The sequence below is a fragment of the Etheostoma cragini genome, chromosome 14, assembly GCF_013103735.1.
Source record: "Etheostoma cragini isolate CJK2018 chromosome 14, CSU_Ecrag_1.0, whole genome shotgun sequence".
NCBI lineage: Eukaryota > Metazoa > Chordata > Actinopteri > Perciformes > Percidae > Etheostoma > Etheostoma cragini.
Window position 1 is genome coordinate 19,042,584 of NC_048420.1, and position 4,619 is coordinate 19,047,202.

Genomic DNA, 4,619 nt, shown 5'->3' on the forward strand with positions numbered 1-4,619 from the left:
AAAAATGTGCATGAAGAGTTCTGGTACAATTTGATACTGGAATGATCTCCTGCATGTTTGTATGTAGGGTGTATGTTTGGATTTTTTTCTGGCTGCTATGTCAAAAGATGTTTCCTCAGAGCCGTTTGTATGTTTTTATTTCTGTTATTAACTTGTGAAAGAGTCCCAGTGTTGTCAGAGACAGAAGCTCCTTTTAAATTGAAACCGGGAAAGGTTTTTTCTGGAAGAAGTTGCCGGGACACAGTGGAATACCCGATGTTAATGAGTTTAGTTGACGATAACGAGGAGAAGTTCACAACACAAAAAATTGGAACGCTTCCTCCCTTGCTCATTTTTTTTTTTTTATATATACAAACAACCTTCATGCTGTGATTACATGTCGATGCACTTTGATTTCATCTTTCATTTTGTCTCTTGTTGTTTGAAAAGGGAGATCTTTAAAAGGTTAAAGTTGGAATGGTCCAGCCATAAAAAATGGACATGACTACCTTCAAAATGCATAACATTTTTGGATTTCTTCGACTTAAAAAATGTAAGGAAATATGAATGCAGCTCATGGCCAGAAACACCTCCAGTAATTGTAATATACCTTTAGGCCTGAAATGAAAAGGATGGTATAAGCTAAATGTGTGGCAAACTGGGACACTTTTTAATCCTTTTGAGTTAATTTTGCAGCAGTTTTAGGAAGCAATTATAATCTGCTTGTCCCCTATTAGGATGAGCATTTTTATCCTAGCTCTCCTTTTGACAAATATGCAATTTGTTCAATTTAGGGATTATTAAAATTACACAAGAAACGCAAGGAAATCTGAATGACAAAATTAGACATTATAACAGGGATCACTGAACTTCCATTAGGGACGAAAGTAAGTTGTGTCAAGAATGACCTGAAACTGTTAAAAACAAATGTCTTCCCATAAATAAGATTAGAGAAAGGGGGTTAATCTAAAGGGATATTTGCTATAAATAATAATATGCACAGGACAAAAAGGAACGCTGTAAGAACACTGAAGATCTTTCCATCTATTTCTTCTGTAAATCAGTGGTAGTGACTGTGGCTTTTTCTGCACGGATTGATAACTTTAACCAAATGACTTTTAACATGCATGTGAAACTGGCCTGTAAGTTCACACATTGAGTCACTCTTTCTTTTTTTCTTTAAAAGGGGTATGCCATTGATTCACTTCAACTTGTTCTCTGTGAAATAAGCAATCATTTAAAAATAAATTGCAAAAATGTCTAATTTGTACATCTCATGCTAATGAGTCTTACACATCAGGGCAGGGCGGAGATATTTAAAAATTGGATTTCATTCAGATTTTCTTTTACGATCTTGTGTGAGGTGAGCTGAAATCAAAGTGCACCCAAGTGCCAACTCTGTGAAACGTTATTTGAAATTAATGACACATTACCATGTTTTTTGCACATCATAGGTAATGGCTTTTGGAGTAATTGCCAATAATTTACATTGATTCACTCTCATTTCAAAGATAATTCTACATCTTTTTGACAATACAAAATTTCTCGCATTCATGAAGCGTTTATTGTTACACGTTATACATTTTCTAGTGACTTTTGAGATTTGTAGAAGAAAGGGAATGACCTCGACTCAGACAGGGTCCACTGTGAAGGCTGACAGAGAAAATGGGGAGAAACTTTTAAATGAAGGGAGTTTAATTTAAGATGTTTTAGATAACATTTTAGTGAAGGATTACCCCCTTCTTCTTTCCTTCTGTGTGACCAGACCTGATGCAACTGGATTGTAAAATAAAAATAAATGTTAGTTTGTTCTTGAGTTTTCAGACAGATGTGTTTTTTTCTTGCCATTTCTCTGATGAAAGCCTCTGTTTAAAGATTATTCACTTCTGACCTCTAGTTCACCACAAATGGTTTTTTAAAAGTCAAGATTTGCTTGTTTGTCCCAAGGGAGATTTGTCTTAGAGCAAAAAGCTGTCACATTAAAATACATATCATACAATATTTACTGTACATAGACACACACAAAACATAAATACATGCAGCAGTGTGCAAACAAAGTGAGTGTCCCTTCTATCCTTCTCAGCGTACATGGGCCAAAGAAAATACAATTTAATGTGACAGATTAAAATGGATGTATATTTTGCTGTGAATTTCATGTTTTAGGCAGGCTTTTGTATTGTTTGATGTACAGTAGCTCATTCAAGAACAGTAGATAGGAAGTTACAGTAGAAGCCTGACAAATGCAATATTAGCTTTTTCAGAGTATTTCCTTCACTATTGATATAAATTATGACTTGTCACCTGGACAGACTGTATAGGATGATGCTTTGTTATTGCACCTCAATGCTTATGCTTTGTTTTTGTCTTCAATATGTCATATCAAAAGCATCGTTCTTGTACTGTGAGGGCATTCATTTTGATTGTATTATATTTTAAAGTTAGTGTACTATACGACCCAACACCCACCTTACTTGGATTGCCATTACACCACTTACCCTGATATGAGCTATCATCATATTCACAAATCTCTCTCTGAGTTTTTTTTCTCTGTGACATTTATAAGCCCATTAACCTTGCTTTGCTGCTCCATAAACACAATTTGTGAGATGATGATATTCTTAACAATTGATGGTGGAAGAATGCAGCTGTAGTTATGTGATTTCACATCATGATTACAGCAGATGGAAGCAGCGGAGGGTGATGATAGCACAAGTAACATATGAGAAAATGTAAAATGTGTAAGTAATTTTACTTTCTTGTTGCTTACAGCATATAAACAGTAAAAGTAGGGCTGTAACAATTAGTCAAGTAATCTACAGAAAACTAGATGTCAAAAAGTTTGATAGTTGGAAAATCTTCATTTTTTAAAGGAACACTGTTTTGTCCCCAAAACAGAAATTTCTGCATTTATTTTTTTTCATATTGTTAATTATACATACAAATACACAAATAGAAAATGTGTATTTTGAAGATGTCAATATGAGCCCTGTAATGGGCCCCATTTTACAGAAAAAAACAATTAATGGTAGAATACATTGACAGACTTGATAATAATAATAATGATAATTCAGTGCAGAATACATTTTTTTATAATTTGAAGCATGGAAAGTTGTGTTGATATTTTCAGAATGTGTGACTGGCTTTGAACAGTGCATCAATGGGGGGAAAAGACTGAGACTCCAGTTTACTGAGTGTAGTCATAACCCTAACCCAGACCATATAATGCATCCTCACACCAGAGGCCAGGAACATAAACGGTGAAAGAAAGACCAGGACGGCTCAGAAAACATGTTGAAGCTCGACAGAGCACAAGAAACACGTAGAGATGCTCCACCTGTAATTATGCGAAGCTGCACGTCTGCAGATGGATACCGTATAGGCCTACAATATGTGATATATTTTAAGGAAATGAATGCCGTAAAGACACAGTTCTGCTTCATAGCCTTCAGATATATCACGAGGGGAAGGAAAACAGTTGTTTCTTTCGCCTTCATGCGTTGTATTGCTGCCCTCTGCTTTTCACACTCCTTATATGGGAAAGGAATTAGTTGCGCGAAGAAGGGCGGAAACGCTGCGCGGTGACAGCTGGGTAAATTCACCCACATACAGGAAGAAAGAAAGACGAAGCCAGTCTGCCCTGCAAGCCTGTACACTCCCACGGTGACATTAAGGACTAAATCACTGCTTGACCAGTTTAGCAGGTAAGCAGAATGCAGTTGTTGCGATGTGGTGGTTGTGTTGCGCATATAACGGATTGCTATAGCATAAAAATTAAGCGAAATAAACAACAGCGTGTTGCCGCTTCCTTCGTACCGCTGCATCGAGTCATTGAGACATTATTCAATAAAATCGGTGTGATGCTAACACCCGGCTAGCCGAGGTTGCTATGCCGTTAGCAGCAAATCTGATGGTTGTCCGCTAACTGACATATACGGAAATGTTTTCAATCTTTCTTTAACTTCTTCTTTCTGTGATAAGTGAAGTCGGCTTGCAGAAATGTGGTAACTCCTTTTTTCCTGCCGAGGCATCAGTAGCTTACACAAGGAGGGGTGTGTAAAGAAAAAAAAAAATCAGGAAATGCCGAAACAAGATAGCAGACACTCCACAACAGGGAGGGGGAAAACATACACCAATTAGGCTCACACGTACAACTAACTAACTTAGCATAATGGGTTTATGAGTTTGTCAAACAGAAACCATTTGCCAGGAGTTAACGTCAACCATCTCTCTCGCGGAGGGTGTTTTGACACATTTGGAAGCCCCGCAGACTGAATCAACATTGATAAACCAATCGTCTATTAGAAGTGAGTGATTCTGGGAAACCTAGCTATGTTACCCCTCTGTTCAAACTCAAGGTTTCACAATGTCTCCTCCTCCTCCTCCTATTTTTTCGATTGTTGAATTGTAGGTAACGGTCGGTCGGTTTGGGTAGACTAAACTTGACGGGACGCAGAATTCTGCGCTACACCCACCGGCTCTTCCAGCTAGCTTTAGCCGAGCTAGCATCATTGACCGCCTGATTGACACCCCAGTGATCGCATTAACATCAGCGGCTTTGAACTTGATTTGTTGGAGCCCACCGAAGTAGGACTGGACAGGAAGTTTACAGCTCTCCGCCATCGCTTTGGCCTACTTTCTTG

General features: G+C 37.8%; 1 protein-coding gene across 2 annotated transcripts in view; it reads left to right on the forward strand.

The window, feature by feature from the left end:
• The first annotated feature begins 3,426 nt into the window (after nt 1–3,426).
• The window catches only part of cap1 (CAP, adenylate cyclase-associated protein 1 (yeast)), a 13,267-nt gene continuing 12,074 nt past the window's right edge, over nt 3,427–4,619 (forward strand). The window contains exon 1 of one of the 2 annotated variants that reach the window (XM_034893000.1): nt 3,427–3,680. The gene's annotated coding sequence lies outside the window, so the exon portion shown is untranslated. Of the gene's footprint in view, nt 3,681–4,262; nt 4,284–4,619 lie in introns of those variants that run through there. The other variant, XM_034893001.1, reaches the window with a different exon arrangement.